The sequence below is a fragment of the Leiobunum rupestre genome, chromosome 2, assembly GCF_980474605.1.
Source record: "Leiobunum rupestre chromosome 2, qqLeiRupe1.1.hap1, whole genome shotgun sequence".
Taxonomy (NCBI): Eukaryota; Metazoa; Arthropoda; class Arachnida; order Opiliones; family Sclerosomatidae; genus Leiobunum; species Leiobunum rupestre.
The window spans coordinates 50,689,266-50,714,876 of record NC_143385.1 but is presented as its reverse complement, the minus strand read 5'-3'; the positions used below and the strand labels follow the sequence as shown (position 1 = coordinate 50,714,876).

General features: G+C 37.7%; 20 non-coding genes across 20 annotated transcripts; all 20 read left to right on the top strand.

The window, feature by feature from the left end:
- The first annotated feature begins 1,003 nt into the window (after nucleotides 1–1,003).
- On the top strand, nucleotides 1,004–1,122 carry LOC149958287 (U5 spliceosomal RNA). Its single transcript, XR_016479308.1, has one exon. It is a non-coding gene; the product is annotated as a U5 spliceosomal RNA (small nuclear RNA).
- A 432-nt stretch (nucleotides 1,123–1,554) lies between these two features.
- On the top strand, nucleotides 1,555–1,673 carry LOC149958286 (U5 spliceosomal RNA). Its single transcript, XR_016479307.1, has one exon. It is a non-coding gene; the product is annotated as a U5 spliceosomal RNA (small nuclear RNA).
- A 432-nt stretch (nucleotides 1,674–2,105) lies between these two features.
- Nucleotides 2,106–2,224, top strand: LOC149958285 (U5 spliceosomal RNA). Its single transcript, XR_016479306.1, has one exon. It is a non-coding gene; the product is annotated as a U5 spliceosomal RNA (small nuclear RNA).
- A 432-nt stretch (nucleotides 2,225–2,656) lies between these two features.
- On the top strand, nucleotides 2,657–2,775 carry LOC149958284 (U5 spliceosomal RNA). Its single transcript, XR_016479305.1, has one exon. It is a non-coding gene; the product is annotated as a U5 spliceosomal RNA (small nuclear RNA).
- A 432-nt stretch (nucleotides 2,776–3,207) lies between these two features.
- Nucleotides 3,208–3,326, top strand: LOC149958283 (U5 spliceosomal RNA). Its single transcript, XR_016479303.1, has one exon. It is a non-coding gene; the product is annotated as a U5 spliceosomal RNA (small nuclear RNA).
- A 432-nt stretch (nucleotides 3,327–3,758) lies between these two features.
- LOC149958282 (U5 spliceosomal RNA) lies at nucleotides 3,759–3,877 on the top strand. Its single transcript, XR_016479302.1, has one exon. It is a non-coding gene; the product is annotated as a U5 spliceosomal RNA (small nuclear RNA).
- A 432-nt stretch (nucleotides 3,878–4,309) lies between these two features.
- LOC149958281 (U5 spliceosomal RNA) lies at nucleotides 4,310–4,428 on the top strand. The gene has a single exon (XR_016479301.1). It is a non-coding gene; the product is annotated as a U5 spliceosomal RNA (small nuclear RNA).
- Nucleotides 4,429–4,860: 432 nt separating this feature from the next.
- Nucleotides 4,861–4,979, top strand: LOC149958280 (U5 spliceosomal RNA). The gene has a single exon (XR_016479299.1). It is a non-coding gene; the product is annotated as a U5 spliceosomal RNA (small nuclear RNA).
- A 432-nt stretch (nucleotides 4,980–5,411) lies between these two features.
- LOC149958279 (U5 spliceosomal RNA) lies at nucleotides 5,412–5,530 on the top strand. The gene has a single exon (XR_016479298.1). It is a non-coding gene; the product is annotated as a U5 spliceosomal RNA (small nuclear RNA).
- A 432-nt stretch (nucleotides 5,531–5,962) lies between these two features.
- On the top strand, nucleotides 5,963–6,081 carry LOC149958278 (U5 spliceosomal RNA). The gene has a single exon (XR_016479297.1). It is a non-coding gene; the product is annotated as a U5 spliceosomal RNA (small nuclear RNA).
- Nucleotides 6,082–6,513: 432 nt separating this feature from the next.
- On the top strand, nucleotides 6,514–6,632 carry LOC149958277 (U5 spliceosomal RNA). The gene has a single exon (XR_016479349.1). It is a non-coding gene; the product is annotated as a U5 spliceosomal RNA (small nuclear RNA).
- A 432-nt stretch (nucleotides 6,633–7,064) lies between these two features.
- On the top strand, nucleotides 7,065–7,183 carry LOC149958276 (U5 spliceosomal RNA). The gene has a single exon (XR_016479296.1). It is a non-coding gene; the product is annotated as a U5 spliceosomal RNA (small nuclear RNA).
- A 432-nt stretch (nucleotides 7,184–7,615) lies between these two features.
- LOC149958275 (U5 spliceosomal RNA) lies at nucleotides 7,616–7,734 on the top strand. The gene has a single exon (XR_016479295.1). It is a non-coding gene; the product is annotated as a U5 spliceosomal RNA (small nuclear RNA).
- A 432-nt stretch (nucleotides 7,735–8,166) lies between these two features.
- Nucleotides 8,167–8,285, top strand: LOC149958274 (U5 spliceosomal RNA). Its single transcript, XR_016479294.1, has one exon. It is a non-coding gene; the product is annotated as a U5 spliceosomal RNA (small nuclear RNA).
- A 432-nt stretch (nucleotides 8,286–8,717) lies between these two features.
- On the top strand, nucleotides 8,718–8,836 carry LOC149958273 (U5 spliceosomal RNA). The gene has a single exon (XR_016479293.1). It is a non-coding gene; the product is annotated as a U5 spliceosomal RNA (small nuclear RNA).
- Nucleotides 8,837–11,236: 2,400 nt separating this feature from the next.
- LOC149958272 (U5 spliceosomal RNA) lies at nucleotides 11,237–11,355 on the top strand. The gene has a single exon (XR_016479356.1). It is a non-coding gene; the product is annotated as a U5 spliceosomal RNA (small nuclear RNA).
- Nucleotides 11,356–11,776: 421 nt separating this feature from the next.
- LOC149958271 (U5 spliceosomal RNA) lies at nucleotides 11,777–11,895 on the top strand. The gene has a single exon (XR_016479317.1). It is a non-coding gene; the product is annotated as a U5 spliceosomal RNA (small nuclear RNA).
- Nucleotides 11,896–14,400: 2,505 nt separating this feature from the next.
- LOC149958270 (U5 spliceosomal RNA) lies at nucleotides 14,401–14,519 on the top strand. The gene has a single exon (XR_016479316.1). It is a non-coding gene; the product is annotated as a U5 spliceosomal RNA (small nuclear RNA).
- Nucleotides 14,520–18,988: 4,469 nt separating this feature from the next.
- On the top strand, nucleotides 18,989–19,107 carry LOC149958269 (U5 spliceosomal RNA). The gene has a single exon (XR_016479315.1). It is a non-coding gene; the product is annotated as a U5 spliceosomal RNA (small nuclear RNA).
- Nucleotides 19,108–24,920: 5,813 nt separating this feature from the next.
- Nucleotides 24,921–25,039, top strand: LOC149958268 (U5 spliceosomal RNA). The gene has a single exon (XR_016479314.1). It is a non-coding gene; the product is annotated as a U5 spliceosomal RNA (small nuclear RNA).
- The last annotated feature ends 572 nt before the right edge of the window (nucleotides 25,040–25,611 follow it).

Sequence of the window (25,611 nt, the reverse complement as noted above, 5' to 3'; positions counted from 1 at the left end):
AGTTCCAGCCCATTTGCGCTACGCCTTCCGTATCATAGCAGCGGAGCTCCGTTTTCAAGCGTGGGATTCGAGGAACGCAAAAGTCTACTCGCAAAAGGATGTGCCCGTAGTTCTTATGTTGGCAAAAGCTCGTTCGAGGATTCTCCTGAGGGCAAGATCTGACCACCAGCAATTAGATCGTCCTGACTTCGTTGATAAGTGGTGCCACGGCGAATTCCCCATTGTTCAGGTTTTAAATGAAGAGTTGCATCTCGCTTTTTAAATATTACGCTATTTTGAGTACGCTATTTTGAGTACGTTTATAAGAAATTTTCAAATTTTAAATAAGTTCCGAGTCATTTTAAAATCATGCTCTTGTCATTTGTAAATATTTTTTGATTTAATATTTTAAATGTTTTTTGTTGTATTCCTTTTGAAAATTTGAGAAGGCTTTGTACAATTAATTAATTATTTATTTTTAATTGTACTAATTTAATAAACAATAAAAGCCTTTTACTAAAGATTACCGTGGGGAGGAGCAATATTATGAGCCTTTAAGCTATTTTTGAATACTCTACCTTGTGGTAGAGTTCGCTTTGAATCTAAAAATAAACACCCACATCGCAAAACACCTGTGTGAAAACCTTTAAAGTTTCAATGTTTCGACGTTTAAATTTCACGAATGACTATAACGCCGCCAGCTACGGCGGGGTTTTATTGAAATGGCATCAAAAAATTTCGAACGATTAAATGATAATTTTGGTCATGGTCATGGTCATGGTCAGCAGTTAAGCGAAGGAAAAAAAAGAAAATTGCAGACGATTCCTTTAACAATTACATGTTGAGTTAATAACAAAATTTCTTTTTTTAACACCTTCTTACAAGAACGGTAATTTGTGCGTTTCTCATGATAAAGTAATGTAATTAAAATCTTCGCTTTATTACTTGTAATTCATACAAATAAAATATAGTGTAACATGGTTTGATACAATAATCATTTTACTTATAGTAGCCACGATATATTATGCTCTAGCTTCTCCTCAATCGCTTTAATCTTTCGCCTTTTACTAAAGATTACCGTGGGGAGGAGCAATATTATGAGCCTTTAAGCTATTTTTGAATACTCTACCTTGTGGTAGAGTTCGCTTTGAATCTAAAAATAAACACCCACATCGCAAAACACCTGTGTGAAAACCTTTAAAGTTTCAATGTTTCGACGTTTAAATTTCACGAATGACTATAACGCCGCCAGCTACGGCGGGGTTTTATTGAAATGGCATCAAAAAATTTCGAACGATTAAATGATAATTTTGGTCATGGTCATGGTCATGGTCAGCAGTTAAGCGAAGGAAAAAAAAGAAAATTGCAGACGATTCCTTTAACAATTACATGTTGAGTTAATAACAAAATTTCTTTTTTTAACACCTTCTTACAAGAACGGTAATTTGTGCGTTTCTCATGATAAAGTAATGTAATTAAAATCTTCGCTTTATTACTTGTAATTCATACAAATAAAATATAGTGTAACATGGTTTGATACAATAATCATTTTACTTATAGTAGCCACGATATATTATGCTCTAGCTTCTCCTCAATCGCTTTAATCTTTCGCCTTTTACTAAAGATTACCGTGGGGAGGAGCAATATTATGAGCCTTTAAGCTATTTTTGAATACTCTACCTTGTGGTAGAGTTCGCTTTGAATCTAAAAATAAACACCCACATCGCAAAACACCTGTGTGAAAACCTTTAAAGTTTCAATGTTTCGACGTTTAAATTTCACGAATGACTATAACGCCGCCAGCTACGGCGGGGTTTTATTGAAATGGCATCAAAAAATTTCGAACGATTAAATGATAATTTTGGTCATGGTCATGGTCATGGTCAGCAGTTAAGCGAAGGAAAAAAAAGAAAATTGCAGACGATTCCTTTAACAATTACATGTTGAGTTAATAACAAAATTTCTTTTTTTAACACCTTCTTACAAGAACGGTAATTTGTGCGTTTCTCATGATAAAGTAATGTAATTAAAATCTTCGCTTTATTACTTGTAATTCATACAAATAAAATATAGTGTAACATGGTTTGATACAATAATCATTTTACTTATAGTAGCCACGATATATTATGCTCTAGCTTCTCCTCAATCGCTTTAATCTTTCGCCTTTTACTAAAGATTACCGTGGGGAGGAGCAATATTATGAGCCTTTAAGCTATTTTTGAATACTCTACCTTGTGGTAGAGTTCGCTTTGAATCTAAAAATAAACACCCACATCGCAAAACACCTGTGTGAAAACCTTTAAAGTTTCAATGTTTCGACGTTTAAATTTCACGAATGACTATAACGCCGCCAGCTACGGCGGGGTTTTATTGAAATGGCATCAAAAAATTTCGAACGATTAAATGATAATTTTGGTCATGGTCATGGTCATGGTCAGCAGTTAAGCGAAGGAAAAAAAAGAAAATTGCAGACGATTCCTTTAACAATTACATGTTGAGTTAATAACAAAATTTCTTTTTTTAACACCTTCTTACAAGAACGGTAATTTGTGCGTTTCTCATGATAAAGTAATGTAATTAAAATCTTCGCTTTATTACTTGTAATTCATACAAATAAAATATAGTGTAACATGGTTTGATACAATAATCATTTTACTTATAGTAGCCACGATATATTATGCTCTAGCTTCTCCTCAATCGCTTTAATCTTTCGCCTTTTACTAAAGATTACCGTGGGGAGGAGCAATATTATGAGCCTTTAAGCTATTTTTGAATACTCTACCTTGTGGTAGAGTTCGCTTTGAATCTAAAAATAAACACCCACATCGCAAAACACCTGTGTGAAAACCTTTAAAGTTTCAATGTTTCGACGTTTAAATTTCACGAATGACTATAACGCCGCCAGCTACGGCGGGGTTTTATTGAAATGGCATCAAAAAATTTCGAACGATTAAATGATAATTTTGGTCATGGTCATGGTCATGGTCAGCAGTTAAGCGAAGGAAAAAAAAGAAAATTGCAGACGATTCCTTTAACAATTACATGTTGAGTTAATAACAAAATTTCTTTTTTTAACACCTTCTTACAAGAACGGTAATTTGTGCGTTTCTCATGATAAAGTAATGTAATTAAAATCTTCGCTTTATTACTTGTAATTCATACAAATAAAATATAGTGTAACATGGTTTGATACAATAATCATTTTACTTATAGTAGCCACGATATATTATGCTCTAGCTTCTCCTCAATCGCTTTAATCTTTCGCCTTTTACTAAAGATTACCGTGGGGAGGAGCAATATTATGAGCCTTTAAGCTATTTTTGAATACTCTACCTTGTGGTAGAGTTCGCTTTGAATCTAAAAATAAACACCCACATCGCAAAACACCTGTGTGAAAACCTTTAAAGTTTCAATGTTTCGACGTTTAAATTTCACGAATGACTATAACGCCGCCAGCTACGGCGGGGTTTTATTGAAATGGCATCAAAAAATTTCGAACGATTAAATGATAATTTTGGTCATGGTCATGGTCATGGTCAGCAGTTAAGCGAAGGAAAAAAAAGAAAATTGCAGACGATTCCTTTAACAATTACATGTTGAGTTAATAACAAAATTTCTTTTTTTAACACCTTCTTACAAGAACGGTAATTTGTGCGTTTCTCATGATAAAGTAATGTAATTAAAATCTTCGCTTTATTACTTGTAATTCATACAAATAAAATATAGTGTAACATGGTTTGATACAATAATCATTTTACTTATAGTAGCCACGATATATTATGCTCTAGCTTCTCCTCAATCGCTTTAATCTTTCGCCTTTTACTAAAGATTACCGTGGGGAGGAGCAATATTATGAGCCTTTAAGCTATTTTTGAATACTCTACCTTGTGGTAGAGTTCGCTTTGAATCTAAAAATAAACACCCACATCGCAAAACACCTGTGTGAAAACCTTTAAAGTTTCAATGTTTCGACGTTTAAATTTCACGAATGACTATAACGCCGCCAGCTACGGCGGGGTTTTATTGAAATGGCATCAAAAAATTTCGAACGATTAAATGATAATTTTGGTCATGGTCATGGTCATGGTCAGCAGTTAAGCGAAGGAAAAAAAAGAAAATTGCAGACGATTCCTTTAACAATTACATGTTGAGTTAATAACAAAATTTCTTTTTTTAACACCTTCTTACAAGAACGGTAATTTGTGCGTTTCTCATGATAAAGTAATGTAATTAAAATCTTCGCTTTATTACTTGTAATTCATACAAATAAAATATAGTGTAACATGGTTTGATACAATAATCATTTTACTTATAGTAGCCACGATATATTATGCTCTAGCTTCTCCTCAATCGCTTTAATCTTTCGCCTTTTACTAAAGATTACCGTGGGGAGGAGCAATATTATGAGCCTTTAAGCTATTTTTGAATACTCTACCTTGTGGTAGAGTTCGCTTTGAATCTAAAAATAAACACCCACATCGCAAAACACCTGTGTGAAAACCTTTAAAGTTTCAATGTTTCGACGTTTAAATTTCACGAATGACTATAACGCCGCCAGCTACGGCGGGGTTTTATTGAAATGGCATCAAAAAATTTCGAACGATTAAATGATAATTTTGGTCATGGTCATGGTCATGGTCAGCAGTTAAGCGAAGGAAAAAAAAGAAAATTGCAGACGATTCCTTTAACAATTACATGTTGAGTTAATAAAAAAATTTCTTTTTTTAACACCTTCTTACAAGAACGGTAATTTGTGCGTTTCTCATGATAAAGTAATGTAATTAAAATCTTCGCTTTATTACTTGTAATTCATACAAATAAAATATAGTGTAACATGGTTTGATACAATAATCATTTTACTTATAGTAGCCACGATATATTATGCTCTAGCTTCTCCTCAATCGCTTTAATCTTTCGCCTTTTACTAAAGATTACCGTGGGGAGGAGCAATATTATGAGCCTTTAAGCTATTTTTGAATACTCTACCTTGTGGTAGAGTTCGCTTTGAATCTAAAAATAAACACCCACATCGCAAAACACCTGTGTGAAAACCTTTAAAGTTTCAATGTTTCGACGTTTAAATTTCACGAATGACTATAACGCCGCCAGCTACGGCGGGGTTTTATTGAAATGGCATCAAAAAATTTCGAACGATTAAATGATAATTTTGGTCATGGTCATGGTCATGGTCAGCAGTTAAGCGAAGGAAAAAAAAGAAAATTGCAGACGATTCCTTTAACAATTACATGTTGAGTTAATAACAAAATTTCTTTTTTTAACACCTTCTTACAAGAACGGTAATTTGTGCGTTTCTCATGATAAAGTAATGTAATTAAAATCTTCGCTTTATTACTTGTAATTCATACAAATAAAATATAGTGTAACATGGTTTGATACAATAATCATTTTACTTATAGTAGCCACGATATATTATGCTCTAGCTTCTCCTCAATCGCTTTAATCTTTCGCCTTTTACTAAAGATTACCGTGGGGAGGAGCAATATTATGAGCCTTTAAGCTATTTTTGAATACTCTACCTTGTGGTAGAGTTCGCTTTGAATCTAAAAATAAACACCCACATCGCAAAACACCTGTGTGAAAACCTTTAAAGTTTCAATGTTTCGACGTTTAAATTTCACGAATGACTATAACGCCGCCAGCTACGGCGGGGTTTTATTGAAATGGCATCAAAAAATTTCGAACGATTAAATGATAATTTTGGTCATGGTCATGGTCATGGTCAGCAGTTAAGCGAAGGAAAAAAAAGAAAATTGCAGACGATTCCTTTAACAATTACATGTTGAGTTAATAACAAAATTTCTTTTTTTAACACCTTCTTACAAGAACGGTAATTTGTGCGTTTCTCATGATAAAGTAATGTAATTAAAATCTTCGCTTTATTACTTGTAATTCATACAAATAAAATATAGTGTAACATGGTTTGATACAATAATCATTTTACTTATAGTAGCCACGATATATTATGCTCTAGCTTCTCCTCAATCGCTTTAATCTTTCGCCTTTTACTAAAGATTACCGTGGGGAGGAGCAATATTATGAGCCTTTAAGCTATTTTTGAATACTCTACCTTGTGGTAGAGTTCGCTTTGAATCTAAAAATAAACACCCACATCGCAAAACACCTGTGTGAAAACCTTTAAAGTTTCAATGTTTCGACGTTTAAATTTCACGAATGACTATAACGCCGCCAGCTACGGCGGGGTTTTATTGAAATGGCATCAAAAAATTTCGAACGATTAAATGATAATTTTGGTCATGGTCATGGTCATGGTCAGCAGTTAAGCGAAGGAAAAAAAAGAAAATTGCAGACGATTCCTTTAACAATTACATGTTGAGTTAATAACAAAATTTCTTTTTTTAACACCTTCTTACAAGAACGGTAATTTGTGCGTTTCTCATGATAAAGTAATGTAATTAAAATCTTCGCTTTATTACTTGTAATTCATACAAATAAAATATAGTGTAACATGGTTTGATACAATAATCATTTTACTTATAGTAGCCACGATATATTATGCTCTAGCTTCTCCTCAATCGCTTTAATCTTTCACCTTTTACTAAAGATTACCGTGGGGAGGAGCAATATTATGAGCCTTTAAGCTATTTTTGAATACTCTACCTTGTGGTAGAGTTCGCTTTGAATCTAAAAATAAACACCCACATCGCAAAACACCTGTGTGAAAACCTTTAAAGTTTCAATGTTTCGACGTTTAAATTTCACGAATGACTATAACGCCGCCAGCTACGGCGGGGTTTTATTGAAATGGCATCAAAAAATTTCGAACGATTAAATGATAATTTTGGTCATGGTCATGGTCATGGTCAGCAGTTAAGCGAAGGAAAAAAAAGAAAATTGCAGACGATTCCTTTAACAATTACATGTTGAGTTAATAACAAAATTTCTTTTTTTAACACCTTCTTACAAGAACGGTAATTTGTGCGTTTCTCATGATAAAGTAATGTAATTAAAATCTTCGCTTTATTACTTGTAATTCATACAAATAAAATATAGTGTAACATGGTTTGATACAATAATCATTTTACTTATAGTAGCCACGATATATTATGCTCTAGCTTCTCCTCAATCGCTTTAATCTTTCGCCTTTTACTAAAGATTACCGTGGGGAGGAGCAATATTATGAGCCTTTAAGCTATTTTTGAATACTCTACCTTGTGGTAGAGTTCGCTTTGAATCTAAAAATAAACACCCACATCGCAAAACACCTGTGTGAAAACCTTTAAAGTTTCAATGTTTCGACGTTTAAATTTCACGAATGACTATAACGCCGCCAGCTACGGCGGGGTTTTATTGAAATGGCATCAAAAAATTTCGAACGATTAAATGATAATTTTGGTCATGGTCATGGTCATGGTCAGCAGTTAAGCGAAGGAAAAAAAAGAAAATTGCAGACGATTCCTTTAACAATTACATGTTGAGTTAATAACAAAATTTCTTTTTTTAACACCTTCTTACAAGAACGGTAATTTGTGCGTTTCTCATGATAAAGTAATGTAATTAAAATCTTCGCTTTATTACTTGTAATTCATACAAATAAAATATAGTGTAACATGGTTTGATACAATTATCATTTTACTTATAGTAGCCACGATATATTATGCTCTAGCTTCTCCTCAATCGCTTTAATCTTTCGCCTTTTACTAAAGATTACCGTGGGGAGGAGCAATATTATGAGCCTTTAAGCTATTTTTGAATACTCTACCTTGTGGTAGAGTTCGCTTTGAATCTAAAAATAAACACCCACATCGCAAAACACCTGTGTGAAAACCTTTAAAGTTTCAATGTTTCGACGTTTAAATTTCACGAATGACTATAACGCCGCCAGCTACGGCGGGGTTTTATTGAAATGGCATCAAAAAATTTCGAACGATTAAATGATAATTTTGGTCATGGTCATGGTCATGGTCAGCAGTTAAGCGAAGGAAAAAAAAGAAAATTGCAGACGATTCCTTTAACAATTACATGTTGAGTTAATAACAAAATTTCTTTTTTTAACACCTTCTTACAAGAACGGTAATTTGTGCGTTTCTCATGATAAAGTAATGTAATTAAAATCTTCGCTTTATTACTTGTAATTCATACAAATAAAATATAGTGTAACATGGTTTGATACAATAATCATTTTACTTATAGTAGCCACGATATATTATGCTCTAGCTTCTCCTCAATCGCTTTAATCTTTCGCCTTTTACTAAAGATTACCGTGGGGAGGAGCAATATTATGAGCCTTTAAGCTATTTTTGAATACTCTACCTTGTGGTAGAGTTCGCTTTGAATCTAAAAATAAACACCCACATCGCAAAACACCTGTGTGAAAACCTTTAAAGTTTCAATGTTTCGACGTTTAAATTTCACGAATGACTGTAACGCCGCCAGCTACGGCGGGGTTTTATTGAAATGGCATCAAAAAATTTCGAACGATTAAATGATAATTTTGGTCATGGTCATGGTCATGGTCAGCAGTTAAGCGAAGGAAAAAAAAGAAAATTGCAGACGATTCCTTTAACAATTACATGTTGAGTTAATAACAAAATTTCTTTTTTTAACACCTTCTTACAAGAACGGTAATTTGTGCGTTTCTCATGATAAAGTAATGTAATTAAAATCTTCGCTTTATTACTTGTAATTCATACAAATAAAATATAGTGTAACATGGTTTGATACAATAATCATTTTACTTATAGTAGCCACGATATATTATGCTCTAGCTTCTCCTCAATCGCTTTAATCTTTCGCCTTTTACTAAAGATTACCGTGGGGAGGAGCAATATTATGAGCCTTTAAGCTATTTTTGAATACTCTACCTTGTGGTAGAGTTCGCTTTGAATCTAAAAATAAACACCCACATCGCAAAACACCTGTGTGAAAACCTTTAAAGTTTCAATGTTTCGACGTTTAAATTTCACGAATGACTATAACGCCGCCAGCTACGGCGGGGTTTTATTGAAATGGCATCAAAAAATTTCGAACGATTAAATGATAATTTTGGTCATGGTCATGGTCATGGTCAGCAGTTAAGCGAAGGAAAAAAAAGAAAATTGCAGACGATTCCTTTAACAATTACATGTTGAGTTAATAACAAAATTTCTTTTTTTAACACCTTCTTACAAGAACGGTAATTTGTGCGTTTCTCATGATAAAGTAATGTAATTAAAATCTTCGCTTTATTACTTGTAATTCATACAAATAAAATATAGTGTAACATGGTTTGATACAATAATCATTTTACTTATAGTAGCCACGATATATTATGCTCTAGCTTCTCCTCAATCGCTTTAATCTTTCGCCTTTTACTATTTTTTTACTGGTAGTTTTTTTATTTTAAACGTAGTCCGGTTTTTGTACGTGGTCATGGCGCCTTCGGGCCGTCTTAAGCGCCCTCTGTCGCTGAAAATTGATGTCGGAGGAGATAATCTGAAGTTTCTGGATGTCGCAAGGGCTTTTTTCGACCAATTTGGACCTGCGTCAATCAGGTGTTGTCAGCCGAAAGGTAGAGGCGTGTTCCACGTAACCTGTTCATCGAAAGAAGAATATGATAAAATTTTTAGTTCCGGTTCCATCACGATCGGCCAAGGTTCCTTCCAAGTCTCCCCAGTTGATTCAGATGAGATGTTGATCACCGTTATCGGTGCCCCTTATGAACTAGACCAAGCCGTTGTCAGCGGAGGACTGAGACCTTATGGCGATGTCCTCTCGTGGGACTACGAAGTGGACAAGGACTTCCCGCAACTCACGAATGGAAATCGAATCGTTAAACTGAAGATGAGAGCGCCTGTCCCGAACGTCATACTTGCCGGGAGTTTCAGGGTAAATATCCAGTACCGAGGCGTCAAGCGTCAGTGTTACAGATGCGGATCTAGTGATCATCTTGCTCGAGCATGTACCACGGAAGACCGTCGTTGGGTCCAGAAAGCAGCCGAAGTGGCTTTGGAAGCGTATGAGAGTTCCCAGACTTTAAAATCGACCGCAGATGGCACTCCAGTAGAGGAATCTCCCGAAGTTACCTCTGCTAAAGACAAAAAAGCCGAAGAAAAGTCTATGGTCAGCAACGAAATAGAAGAAGTTAAATACGATAGTTCACCAGTTTCCTCTCAGTCCTCCCCGTCGTCTCCAACGTCTCCAAGTGTTACCGGAACTCCACAACTCCCGCCTCCCATTCATTGCACAGATGAGCCAGTATCACCAGACCGTTCATATAGCGACACTGTTAAAATTTCACCGGATCCCGTTCCTACAGAAAAAAAAGTTCCCATCACGGCGGTTTCAGTGTGGAAAGCCCAACAAAGGAAAAACAATTCAACGATCACGCCCACCTTTGCTCCAGGAAGGGTTAGAACAGCGCCGAAGCGCCCAAGCACTTCTTCTGCGGGGGGAAACCCACGGAAGAAGTAACAATTCAATTGAACTGTCGTCAAAAGTGGTGCAACCTTGATTTTAGATAGGTTTTTAATTGAATATTATTGTTGCGTGAGATTTTATTGATTTTAAATGATATCAGTGTACTAATATTATTTTTAATTTTTAGATTATGTGTACTATAACGTTTATATTTAAATTTTCGTTTTTTATTTTTAATTGAAGCTGGCTGAAAAAATGAAAAAGAAACGCTGTAAAATTTATTGTAGATAATTTGATTGGGCTTTTTTTTACAACCAAAATTTATTTTGTTTTGTAAAAATAATTTAATTAATAAACAATAAAAGCCTTTTACTAAAGATTACCGTGGGGAGGAGCAATATTATGAGCCTTTAAGCTATTTTTGAATACTCTACCTTGTGGTAGAGTTCGCTTTGAATCTAAAAATAAACACCCACATCGCAAAACACCTGTGTGAAAACCTTTAAAGTTTCAATGTTTCGACGTTTAAATTTCACGAATGACTATAACGCCGCCAGCTACGGCGGGGTTTTATTGAAATGGCATCAAAAAATTTCGAACGATTAAATGATAATTTTGGTCATGGTCATGGTCATGGTCAGCAGTTAAGCGAAGGAAAAAAAAGAAAATTGCAGACGATTCCTTTAACAATTACATGTTGAGTTAATAACAAAATTTCTTTTTTTAACACCTTCTTACAAGAACGGTAATTTGTGCGTTTCTCATGATAAAGTAATGTAATTAAAATCTTCGCTTTATTACTTGTAATTCATACAAATAAAATATAGTGTAACATGGTTTGATACAATAATCATTTTACTTATAGTAGCCACGATATATTATGCTCTAGCTTCTCCTCAATCGCTTTAATCTTTCGCCTTTTACTAAAGATTACCGTGGGGATGAGCAATATCATGAGCCTTTAAGCTATTTTTGAATACTCTACCTTGTGGTAGAGTTCGCTTTGAATCTAAAAATAAACACCCACCTTCGCAAAACACCTGTGTGAAAACCTTTAAAGTTTCAATGTTTCGACGTTTAAATTTCACGAATGACTATAACGCCGCTAGCTACGGCGGGGTTTTATTCAAATGGCATCAAAAAATTTCGAACGATTAAATGATAATTTTGGTCATGGTCAGCAGTTAAGCGAAGGAAAAAAAAGAAAATTGCAGACGATTCCTTTAACAATTACATGTTGAGTTAATAACAAAATTCCTTTTTTTAACACCTTCTTACAAGAACGGTAATTTGTGCGTTTCTCATGATAAAGTAATGTAATTCAAATCTTCGCTTTATTACTTTTAATTCATACAAATAAAATATAGTGTAACATGGTTTGATACAATAATCATTTTATTTATAGTAGCCACGATATATTATGCTCTAGCTTCTCCTCAATCGCTTTAATCTTTCGCCTTTTACTAAAGATTACCGTGGGGAGGAGCAATATCATGAGCCTTTAAGCTATTTTTGAATACTCTACCTTGTGGTAGAGTTCGCTTTGAATCTAAAAATAAACACCCACCTTCGCAAAACACCTGTGTGAAAACCTTTAAAGTTTCAATGTTTCGACGTTTAAATTTCACGAATGACTATAACGCCGCTAGCTACGGCGGGGTTTTATTCAAATGGCATCAAAAAATTTCGAACGATTAAATGATAATTTTGGTCATGGTCAGCAGTTAAGCGAAGGAAAAAAAAGAAAATTGCAGACGATTCCTTTAACAATTACATGTTGAGTTAATAACAAAATTCCTTTTTTTAACACCTTCTTACAAGAACGGTAATTTGTGCGTTTCTCATGATAAAGTAATGTAATTCAAATCTTCGCTTTATTACTTTTAATTCATACAAATAAAATATAGTGTAACATGGTTTGATACAATAATCATTTTATTTATAGTAGCCACGATATATTATGCTCTAGCTTCTCCTCAATCGCTTTAATCTTTCGCCTTTTACTAAATTTTTTACTGGTAGTTTTCTAATTTTATCGCAGTCGGTTTTTTAACGTAGTCATGGCGCCTTCGGGCCGTCTTAAGCGCCCTCTGTCGCTGAAAGTGGATGTCGGTGGAGATAACCTGAAGTTCCTGGATGTTGCCAAAGCCTTCTATGACCAGTTCGGACCTGCTTCTATCAGATGTTGCCAGCCAAAGGGTCGTGGGCTCTTCCACATCACCTGCTCTTCAAGTGACCATTATGCTAAGATCTTTGGGACCGGGTCCATCCAGATTGGCCAAGGCTCGTTCGCAGTTTCACCAGTGGACTCCGACGAGCTGTTGATCACTGTCATCGGCGCTCCCTACGAATTGGATCACGCAGTTGTGAGCAGTAGCCTTCGTCCATACGGTGACGTCGTTTCTTGGGAATTTGAGACAGAAAAGGATTTTCCGCAACTCACCAACGGAAATCGAGTCATGAAAATGAAAGTCCGAACGCCAATTCCCAACGTCATCATGGCAGGAAGTTACCGAGTAAACATCCAGTACCGGGGCATCAAACGCCAATGTTACAAATGCGGAGGAACTGATCATCTAGCAAGATCGTGTACCAACGAAGATCGCCGCTGGGTGCAAAAAGCCGCTGATATCGCAATGGAAGAATACCAAAGGTCAATCAACATCGCTACCGAGGTTAAAGAAGTAGACGCTGAAACTGCTGATGAACATCCGGTTAGCAATGAAACACAGAAGAATCCTCTTATTTCCTTGGAGGACGTGTTAAGTGGTACTTCATCCGAGACAGCTGGATGCACGGCAAGTTTTTCCGAGCAGTCCTGGAAAAGTGCCGATGATTTAGAACATGTCAAGAGAACTGAAGATTCAAGCTCTAACCAGCATGTCTCTCAGCCCGCATCAAATCCAGCTTCTCCTAGTTCCTCTACGCCCCAGCCATTAAGGTCCAACGATCCAGATTTACCACCCCTGGAATCTATACCTGCTCCTGAACCTGAACCTGAACCTGAACCTGAACCGACTTACAGTGAAACCCTGAAGAAAGAGACCTTGTCCACCGAGAAGAACGGAGTTCCCGCCAAATCCTTGACCATATTGAAAACCCCGCTAAAAAAGAAGAGTCAGCCTGTGACGCAGAATTTAGTTCCTAACAGGATAAGAACTGCCCCAAAGCGCCCTGGTAGCGCAACAAGCGGAAACCCGCGGAAAAAGTAACAATTATTCTTTTACTAAGCTTTTAAAGAAAGCTTTTAGCGTCGAGGTTCAACGACGTTAAGGAAGTGAAAAGTCATTGCCACGTTTTTTACGAGTAGAAAAAATAGACGTTTTATAAATCACAGAAGTCTTTTTCGTTAGATCTGATAGCTTTAAGTACGTTTTATTTAAAAAGAATGATATAATTTTAAAAAAAAGTTACGAGTAATTGTAAAATTTGATTTTAAATCTGTTTCTCCTTTTTGTATATATTTCTGTAATTCTGAATAGGCTTTTTTTACAATCAATTTATTTTGTTTTGTAAAAATAATTTAATAAACAATAAAAGCCTTTTACTAAAGATTACCGTGGGGAGGAGCAATATCATGAGCCTTTAAGCTATTTTTGAATACTCTACCTTGTGGTAGAGTTCGCTTTGAATCTAAAAATAAACACCCACCTTCGCAAAACACCTGTGTGAAAACCTTTAAAGTTTCAATGTTTCGACGTTTAAATTTCACGAATGACTATAACGCCGCTAGCTACGGCGGGGTTTTATTCAAATGGCATCAAAAAATTTCGAACGATTAAATGATAATTTTGGTCATGGTCAGCAGTTAAGCGAAGGAAAAAAAAGAAAATTGCAGACGATTCCTTTAACAATTACATGTTGAGTTAATAACAAAATTCCTTTTTTTAACACCTTCTTACAAGAACGGTAATTTGTGCGTTTCTCATGATAAAGTAATGTAATTCAAATCTTCGCTTTATTACTTTTAATTCATACAAATAAAATATAGTGTAACATGGTTTGATACAATAATCATTTTATTTATAGTAGCCACGATATATTATGCTCTAGCTTCTCCTCAATCGCTTTAATCTTTCGCCTTTTACTAAAGATTACCGTGGGGAGGAGCAATATCATGAGCCTTTAAGCTATTTTTGAATACTCTACCTTGTGGTAGAGTTCGCTTTGAATCTAAAAATAAACACCCACCTTCGCAAAACACCTGTGTGAAAACCTTTAAAGTTTCAATGTTTCGACGTTTAAATTTCACGAATGACTATAACGCCGCTAGCTACGGCGGGGTTTTATTCAAATGGCATCAAAAAATTTCGAACGATTAAATGATAATTTTGGTCATGGTCAGCAGTTAAGCGAAGGAAAAAAAAGAAAATTGCAGACGATTCCTTTAACAATTACATGTTGAGTTAATAACAAAATTCCTTTTTTTAACACCTTCTTACAAGAACGGTAATTTGTGCGTTTCTCATGATAAAGTAATGTAATTCAAATCTTCGCTTTATTACTTTTAATTCATACAAATAAAATATAGTGTAACATGGTTTGATACAATAATCATTTTATTTATAGTAGCCACGATATATTATGCTCTAGCTTCTCCTCAATCGCTTTAATCTTTCGCCTTTTACTAAATTTTTAACTGGTAGTTTTTTAATTTTTTTCGCAGTCGGTTTTTTAACGTAGTCATGGCGCCTTCGGGCCGTCTTAAGCGCCCTCTGTCGCTGAAAGTGGATGTCGGTGGTGATAGCCTGAAGTTCCTGGACGTTGCCAAAGCCTTCTATGACCAGTTCGGACCTGCTTCTATCAGATGTTGCCAGCCAAAGGGTCGTGGACTCTTCCACATCACCTGCTCTTCAAGCGACCATTTTGCAGAGATCTTTGGAACCGGGTCCATCCAGATTGGCCAAGGCTCGTTCGCAGTTTCACCAGTGGACTCCGACGAGCTGTTGATCACTGTCATCGGCGCTCCCTACGAACTGGATCACGCAGTAGTGAGCAGTAGTCTTCGCCCCTACGGTGACGTCCTTTCTTGGGAGTTTGAGATGGAAAAAGAGTTTCCGCAACTTACCAACGGAAATCGTTTGCTGAAAATTAAAGTCCGATCGCCAATCCCCAACGTCATCATGGCAGGGAGCTACAGGGTTAATATTCAGTACCGGGGCATCAAACGCCAATGCTATAAATGTGGAGGAACTGACCATCTTGCTCGAGAATGCGCCAATGAAGATCGCCGGTGGGTGCAGAAGGCGGCCGATCGGGCTTTGGAAGAGTATGAAAAATGTCAGAAATTAACAGCGAACTCAGAGGATACTCCATCAGACGCTTCCCCCAAAGGGGCAACGTTGGGAGAAGAGAACCGCCATGCGCAAGACCAAAGAATTCACGATCAACAATCACAGGTTATAAAGATAAATGCTAAACCAGAATCTGCCGTCTCTTCGGAAGAAGTTCCCAAGGAAATTGTTTCGCAAAAAGAAGGTGCCAATGGTATACGTAATGAGCAGTCCAAAGAAGTTAAAGAGAATAGTTTGCCAGTTTCCTCTCAGTCCTCCCCGACGTCTCCAGCTTCTCCAAGTCCCGACGGAACTCCACCAACCCCGCCACCCATTCAAGAGACAGATGAGCCAGTTTCGCAAGATCGTTCATCCAGCAAAACCGTTAAAGCTTCTACAGTTCCCGTTTCGCCAGAAAAGAAAGGTCCTATCACGGCTGTATCAGTGTGGAAAGCACAACAGAGAAAAAACAGTTCCACAATCACGCCCATTTTTGCTCCAGGGAGAGTCAGGACAGCGCCAAAGCGTCCCAGTACTTCCTCTTCGGGGGGAAACCCACGGAAAAAATAACCCGCATTTTGTTAAAAGTCCTGATTTTCCAATAATCTGACTTATTGTTGAAAAATAAGGAAACCTTTTAGTTTACTTGAATGGTGTGGTTTTGTGAATCTTTTTTTGATTTTATTGATTTTAAAAGATAACATTGTATAAGTATTATTTTTTACGACTTGAATTATGGTTTTATATTTCGTCTTTATTTTAAAAGAACCTAGCTTAAATATTTTGGAAAAAACGTTTAATTTAATGTAAATATAATAATGTGAATTTTGAATAGGCTTTTTTTACAATCAAAATTTATTTTGTTTTGTAAATAATTTAATTTAATAAACAATAAAAGCCTTTTACTAAAGATTACCGTGGGGAGGAGCAATATCATGAGCCTTTAAGCTATTTTTGAATACTCTACCTTGTGGTAGAGTTCGCTTTGAATCTAAAAATAAACACCCACCTTCGCAAAACACCTGTGTGAAAACCTTTAAAGTTTCAATGTTTCGACGTTTAAATTTCACGAATGACTATAACGCCGCTAGCTACGGCGGGGTTTTATTCAAATGGCATCAAAAAATTTCGAACGATTAAATGATAATTTTGGTCATGGTCAGCAGTTAAGCGAAGGAAAAAAAAGAAAATTGCAGACGATTCCTTTAACAATTACATGTTGAGTTAATAACAAAATTCCTTTTTTTAACACCTTCTTACAAGAACGGTAATTTGTGCGTTTCTCATGATAAAGTAATGTAATTCAAATCTTCGCTTTATTACTTTTAATTCATACAAATAAAATATAGTGTAACATGGTTTGATACAATAATCATTTTATTTATAGTAGCCACGATATATTATGCTCTAGCTTCTCCTCAATCGCTTTAATCTTTCGCCTTTTACTAATTTTTTACTGGTAGTTTTTTTATTTTAAACGTAGTCCGGTTTTTGTACGTGGTCATGGCGCCTTCGGGCCGTCTTAAGCGCCCTCTGTCGCTGAAAATTGATGTCGGAGGAGATAATCTGAAGTTTCTGGATGTCGCAAGGGCTTTTTTCGACCAATTTGGACCTGCGTCAATCAGGTGTTGTCAGCCGAAAGGTAGAGGCGTGTTCCACGTAACCTGTTCATCGAAAGAAGAATATGATAAAATTTTTAGTTCCGGTTCCATCACGATCGGCCAAGGTTCCTTCCAAGTCTCCCCAGTTGATTCAGATGAGATGTTGATCACCGTTATCGGTGCCCCTTATGAACTAGACCAAGCCGTTGTCAGCGGAGGACTGAGACCTTATGGCGATGTCCTCTCGTGGGACTACGAAGTGGACAAGGACTTCCCGCAACTCACGAATGGAAATCGAATCGTTAAACTGAAGATGAGAGCGCCTGTCCCGAACGTCATACTTGCCGGGAGTTTCAGGGTAAATATCCAGTACCGAGGCGTCAAGCGTCAGTGTTACAGATGCGGATCTAGTGATCATCTTGCTCGAGCATGTACCACGGAAGACCGTCGTTGGGTCCAGAAAGCAGCCGAAGTGGCTTTGGAAGCGTATGAGAGTTCCCAGACTTTAAAATCGACCGCAGATGGCACTCCAGTAGAGGAATCTCCCGAAGTTACCTCTGCTAAAGACAAAAAAGCCGAAGAAAAGTCTATGGTCAGCAACGAAATAGAAGAAGTTAAATACGATAGTTCACCAGTTTCCTCTCAGTCCTCCCCGTCGTCTCCAACGTCTCCAAGTGTTACCGGAACTCCACAACTCCCGCCTCCCATTCATTGCACAGATGAGCCAGTATCACCAGACCGTTCATATAGCGACACTGTTAAAATTTCACCGGATCCCGTTCCTACAGAAAAAAAAGTTCCCATCACGGCGGTTTCAGTGTGGAAAGCCCAACAAAGGAAAAACAATTCAACGATCACGCCCACCTTTGCTCCAGGAAGGGTTAGAACAGCGCCGAAGCGCCCAAGCACTTCTTCTGCGGGGGGAAACCCACGGAAGAAGTAACAATTCAATTGAACTGTCGTCAAAAGTGGTGCAACCTTGATTTTAGATAGGTTTTTAATTGAATATTATTGTTGCGTGAGATTTTATTGATTTTAAATGATATCAGTGTACTAATATTATTTTTAATTTTTAGATTATGTGTACTATAACGTTTATATTTAAATTTTCGTTTTTTATTTTTAATTGAAGCTGGCTGAAAAAATGAAAAAGAAACGCTGTAAAATTTATTGTAGATAATTTGATTAGGCTTTTTTTTACAACCAAAATTTATTTTGTTTTGTAAAAATAATTTAATTAATAAACAATAAAAGCCTTTTACTAAAGATTACCGTGGGGAGGAGCAATATCATGAGCCTTTAAGCTATTTTTGAATACTCTACCTTGTGGTAGAGTTCGCTTTGAATCTAAAAATAAACACCCACCTTCGCAAAACACCTGTGTGAAAACCTTTAAAGTTTCAATGTTTCGACGTTTAAATTTCACGAATGACTATAACGCCGCTAGCTACGGCGGGGTTTTATTCAAATGGCATCAAAAAATTTCGAACGATTAAATGATAATTTTGGTCATGGTCAGCAGTTAAGCGAAGGAAAAAAAAGAAAATTGCAGACGATTCCTTTAACAATTACATGTTGAGTTAATAACAAAATTCCTTTTTTTAACACCTTCTTACAAGAACGGTAATTTGTGCGTTTCTCATGATAAAGTAATGTAATTCAAATCTTCGCTTTATTACTTTTAATTCATACAAATAAAATATAGTGTAACATGGTTTGATACAATAATCATTTTATTTATAGTAGCCACGATATATTATGCTCTAGCTTCTCCTCAATCGCTTTAATCTTTCGCCTTTTACTAAAGATTACCGTGGGGAGGAGCAATATCATGAGCCTTTAAGCTATTTTTGAATACTCTACCTTGTGGTAGAGTTCGCTTTGAATCTAAAAATAAACACCCACCTTCGCAAAACACCTGTGTGAAAACCTTTAAAGTTTCAATGTTTCGACGTTTAAATTTCACGAATGACTATAACGCCGCTAGCTACGGCGGGGTTTTATTCAAATGGCATCAAAAAATTTCGAACGATTAAATGATAATTTTGGTCATGGTCAGCAGTTAAGCGAAGGAAAAAAAAGAAAATTGCAGACGATTCCTTTAACAATTACATGTTGAGTTAATAACAAAATTCCTTTTTTTAACACCTTCTTACAAGAACGGTAATTTGTGCGTTTCTCATGATAAAGTAATGTAATTCAAATCTTCGCTTTATTACTTTTAATTCATACAAATAAAATATAGTGTAACATGGTTTGATACAATAATCATTTTATTTATAGTAGCCACGATATATTATGCTCTAGCTTCTCCTCAATCGCTTTAATCTTTCGCCTTTTACTAAAAATTGAGTTTGTTTTTTAATAGTTTTAAATAGTTTTTCGCGCAGTCGGGTGTTTTTGAATCATGGCGCCGTCCTCAGGGCGGTTGAAACGTCCGCTTTCTCTGAAATTAGATGTAGGAGGAGATAACCTGAAGTACCTAGATGTTGCCAGAGCTTTCTTTGATCAGTTTGGTCCGTCGTCAATTATCTGTTGCCAGCCCAAGGGTAGAGGCGTGTTTCACATAACCTGTTCAACGAAGGAAGAGTACGACAAGATTTTCGGATCCGGAGCTATCAATATTGGTCAAGGTTCGTTCCAAGTTTCACCTGTCGATTCTGATGAGCTGATGATTACCGTCGTCGGCGCCCCTTACGAATTGGATCCTGCTGTTGTCAGTGGTGGACTGCGACCATACGGCGATGTCCTGTCATGGGAGTACGAAGCTGATAAGGAATTCCCTCAACTTACGAATGGAAATAGACTAATCAAGATTAAAGTCAGATCACCAGTTCCGAATGTCATCCAAGCTGGTAGTTACCGAATTAATATACAGTATCGTGGAGTTAAGCGCCAATGTTATAAATGTGGAGACTGCGATCATCTTGCCCGGGATTGTACTTCCGAAGATAAACGATGGGTTCAGAAAGCCGCCGATCGTGCGTTGGAAGAATACGAAAGAACAAGGAAAACTAATGGATCAGAGTCAAGTACGGCCGACATGGCGTCTTCTGACACGCCTTCGTCTTCTAACGATGCTGCGGACATTAAAGAATCAGACAACATTCCTCCAGGAAAACCCGACGTTCTCATCTCCTTCACCGAAGAGACACCACGGACAGATGCTCAAACTGGCACTTCGAATATACAGGGAGACGTAGTTCCCAGCTCCGACAAGCCTAGCCCTTTGGTTACCTCACAGTCTAACACATTGTCATCAAGCCACTCGAATTTTCCGCCTTTGTGGGCCGACGACCCAGGCCTCCCACCCTTGAAGGAACCTACAGATCGCACATTTAGTGAGTCAGTGCAAAACACGAACTGTACTACAGCTAAGAAGGACCCTCCAGCTACACCTTCTGCAGCCCAAAAATCGGGGCAACCGAAGAAACCTTCCTTTAGTATAGCTCCAGAGAGAACTAGGACCACTCCAAAGCGCCCCGGCAACTTCTCTGGTGGTATTCCCCGTAAGAAGTAACCAACTTTTTATTGACTTTTAACTGTATTTTATTTTGTTTTTAAACTTAATAATTTTTATGAGTGTTTTAAAAATAGGGACTTTAAATGTAGAAGGTCTACGCAAATTTAAAAAGCAGAGAGATATAGCGGGTTTTTTTCGTTCAACCGAATTAGATATTTTTTGCATTCAGGAGAGTCACTTAATTAAGACCGATAATTTTGTTTATTTAAAAAAGCTCTTTGACGCGCAGGGTATTTATTTTAGTGTAGGAAGTAATTTCAGTCGCGGCACCACTATTTTTGTAAAAAATAGCTCCCGTTTACGTTTCTGCAGCTATCGATCGGACTCTGTCGGCCGAATAGTTAGCGTCGACATTGAGTTGAACAGTTCACGAATAAGAATTTTAACGGTTTACGCTCCCAACAAAATGGGAGAGAGAACTCGTTTCTTCAACACTTTGCACCAGTTCTTAGACGGCCCATTCTGTCACTTATTTGTTCTCGGCGACTTCAATTGTGTCGCTGACATGAACCTCGACAAAGAAGGCGGCAACGTATTAGTGGACGCGTCAGCCAGGGTACTTGAACTAAAGATGGATTCTCTCAAGTTGGTCGACATTTGGCGTCTGCGTAATCCAGCAGTCAAGGCGTTTACGTGGGAAGCGAAAAAAGTAAGGTGTCGGTTGGACAGGATCTACGTACCGTCCAATCTAGTTGCCGGCGTGCAAGACTGCTCTATCACACCATTGGGCAGTGCCGCGTCATATGTCTCCGACCATCGAGCCGTTTTTTTGGACGTTATGATACCCCAAGCCATCCCAAGAGGTAAGGGTGTCTGGCGGCTAAATAACTCTGTTTTCGAGGACACGGAATTTTTAGCGGAACTTAATCCCGAAGTAAGCCGTCTGGTGGAGGCGGTGCAGTCGTGCGAAGATTGGGAAACCTGCAAAGTCAAGCTCGCGGACCTGTTTCGAGCCAAAGGAAAAGCTCAGGCCGCGTCGAATAGAAAGGAAGCTCACTTTCTGCGTTGGTCCCTGTCCTTGTTGGAACGCCTTCCTACTCGAGACAGAGATAAGACAGTCATCGCTGAAATATCTCATATCAGAAGTAAATTGCACGCTCAGTATGAATCCAAATTACAGCTACAGCGAGGGAGAGAGCACGGACAGGAAATTGCGAGAGAAATGCATTTCAACTCCGACTTCTACTGCCGGCAAAAGATGGCTCGTCAAAAAGTTGCTTTGTCCGAGGTTGAAACCGACTCGGCGACTCTTTCTAGACAGGAAGACATTTTGGAAGAGGTTAGACGCTACTACCAGGAGCTGTATGAGGAAGGTGCAACGGATCAATCCTTTCAAGAGTCGTTATTCCAAGATTTGCCGAAGATACCAGACGACGCGAAGGACGCCCTTACGGCCAATATCACGGTTGCTGAATGCACGAAGGCAATGAAATCTTTCTCCCGACGAAAAGCTCCAGGCCCTGACGGCCTAACAGTTACCTTTTATCTCACCTACTGGCAAATTTTAAGACAAGTTCTGACTAATGTTTTTAACACGAGCTTAGCGAATGGCCATTTTACAGACTCCTTCCAGTTTGGGATGATTAGCCTTTTATGCAAGGACTGTGAAAAGAAGCGAGAGCTGAGCGCCTGGAGACCTCTATCTCTACTCAATGTCGACCGGAAATTGTTTGCGAAAATTCTAGAAAATCGATTGTCTGCCGTTATGGATAAAATAATTGGCCCATCGCAGACGGCAGGAGTTAAAGGTCGGTCACTTTATAGTAATCTTATTTACCTACGCAATCTTTTGTTACATACCTCAGAAAGGAAGGCTTCCGGTATTTTACTAGCCGTCGATCTAAACAAAGCATTTGACCGGGTGGACCAGGATTTTCTTTATGGCGCTATGGCAGGGTTTGGCATTCCGGAAGGTTTTATTCAAGCCATCCAATGCCTGTATAAAAACTCGTATAGCAGAGTCATCGTTAATGGACATTTATCAGAAAAAGTACGCGTTGAAAAGGGTGTTCGTCAGGGCTGCCCCTTGTCTCCGGCCCTCTTCACCATCGCCATAGAAGTTCTGCTGCACAGTGTCCGCCGAAACAGCAACATCCGGGGCATTGCTGGCCCAGGCGTCACCCATCAGGACAGTCACAAGTCTATCAGCCACGCAGATGACATAAATTTTCTACTGGAAGACAGCGACTCTCTGGTCCATACCATGGCTACGATCAATAAGTTCTGTTCAGCTTCGGGCAGTCGCATGAACTTAGAGAAAACCAAAGCCCTGGAACTTGGTCGTGCAGGTAAATACGAAATACCGAACTCATTGAAAATCCAATTTACAGACGAGCCCCTGAAAATACTTGGCATACTCTTTACGAGTTGCGGTCCTTCCATGGGAAACGAGGAGATTTTTCTCGAACGTTTTCGGAAGATTCTTCACTCCTGGAGCAAGGAAGATTTGTCTCTATTGGGAAAGGCGCAAGTACTTCGCCAGCTTGGAGTACCCGCTTTGTCATACGGCGTTCCTTTGGTCAACTTTTCGACGGAAGACATCCAAAAGATCACGGCTTTGATGTTCAAATTTATTTGGTCGAACAAACCTGAGTGGGTGGCTCGAAACACCCTGTATCTGCCAGCAAAGGAGGGAGGCTTGGGGGTACCAAACCTCAGTAATGAAATCGCAGCGCTGTCCTACACGAGGAATGTCCGGAGTCTGCTGGCGACCGACCACCCGGTCAACACATCAGTCCGCTATCTTCTGTCAAGTACCTTGTCCACCGTCTTTGGTCAATTTTGGGACAGACGTCTTCCACACGCCGGGGAAGTCCACCAGTCATATAAGGATTTCACCGCTCAAACGAGGGATTTCAAAATTAAAGACAGAAATTTCGAATGGAGTAAATCCACTAATAAAGAGGTCAGCGCTTTTTTACGAACAGATCCTGACATCAAAGCTAAGCGAGATCTTCCAAATATAAATTGGGAAGCGATATTCTGGGAAGCGGCTAACCGAGACATCGAACCGTCACGAAGAGATTTACTCTGGAAAACCGCGCATCGTATTCTGCCTGTCCGGTTCTTCCTACAGGCTCATGGGATGTATAATTCTTGGACGTGTCCCTTTTGCCGGGACCCTGAAACCGTAATTCACGCTCTCTTCGACTGCCTCTCCGTCAGACCAATTTGGCATCACCTTCGACGTTTCTTCCGCCTTCGTTTCATCACGGCGAGAGTCGCTGTTTATCAAGAAATTATCCCGGTAACCGGTCCCCTTCGCTACGTCTTCCGGATCTTGGTATCGGAACTTCGGTTCCAGGCGTGGGACGCGCGCAACTCTAAAGTATATTCTCGCCAAGACGTGTCAACCTTCGTAATGCTTGCCAAAGCCCGCTCTCGGATACTGCTAAGGGCCAGAGCCGACTTTCTCCATTTTCAGAAACCAGACTTTACCGATAAGTGGTGCCGCGCGGAATTACCATTAGTTCAGATCAAAGATAATAATGAATTAGTTCTTTTATTTTAACGTTTCTTTTAAATTTACAAAAATGTACTGTGTTGCTTTTAAAATTTTTTGAAAAATGTAAAATTTATTGTTATTTGTAAATATGTATAGGCTTTTACAATTCAACTATTTTTATTTTTGGATTGTATTAATTTAATTACAAACAATAAAAGCCTTTTACTAAAGATTACCGTGGGGAGGAGCAATATCATGAGCCTTTAAGCTATTTTTGAATACTCTACCTTGTGGTAGAGTTCGCTTTGAATCTAAAAATAAACACCCACCTTCGCAAAACACCTGTGTGAAAACCTTTAAAGTTTCAATGTTTCGACGTTTAAATTTCACGAATGACTATAACGCCGCTAGCTACGGCGGGGTTTTATTCAAATGGCATCAAAAAATTTCGAACGATTAAATGATAATTTTGGTCATGGTCAGCAGTTAAGCGAAGGAAAAAAAAGAAAATTGCAGACGATTCCTTTAACAATTACATGTTGAGTTAATAACAAAATTCCTTTTTTTAACACCTTCTTACAAGAACGGTAATTTGTGCGTTTCTCATGATAAAGTAATGTAATTCAAATCTTCGCTTTATTACTTTTAATTCATACAAATAAAATATAGTGTAACATGGTTTGATACAATAATCATTTTATTTATAGTAGCCACGATATATTATGCTCTAGCTTCTCCTCAATCGCTTTAATCTTTCGCCTTTTACTAAAGATTACCGTGGGGAGGAGCAATATCATGAGCCTTTAAGCTATTTTTGAATACTCTACCTTGTGGTAGAGTTCGCTTTGAATCTAAAAATAAACACCCACCTTCGCAAAACACCTGTGTGAAAACCTTTAAAGTTTCAATGTTTCGACGTTTAAATTTCACGAATGACTATAACGCCGCTAGCTACGGCGGGGTTTTATTCAAATGGCATCAAAAAATTTCGAACGATTAAATGATAATTTTGGTCATGGTCAGCAGTTAAGCGAAGGAAAAAAAAGAAAATTGCAGACGATTCCTTTAACAATTACATGTTGAGTTAATAACAAAATTCCTTTTTTTAACACCTTCTTACAAGAACGGTAATTTGTGCGTTTCTCATGATAAAGTAATGTAATTCAAATCTTCGCTTTATTACTTTTAATTCATACAAATAAAATATAGTGTAACATGGTTTGATACAATAATCATTTTATTTATAGTAGCCACGATATATTATGCTCTAGCTTCTCCTCAATCGCTTTAATCTTTCGCCTTTTACTAAAAAATTGAGTTTGGTTTTTAATAGTTTTTAATAGTTTATCGCGCAGTCGGGTGTTTTCGAATCATGGCGCCGTCCTCGGGGCGGTTGAAACGTCCGCTTTCTCT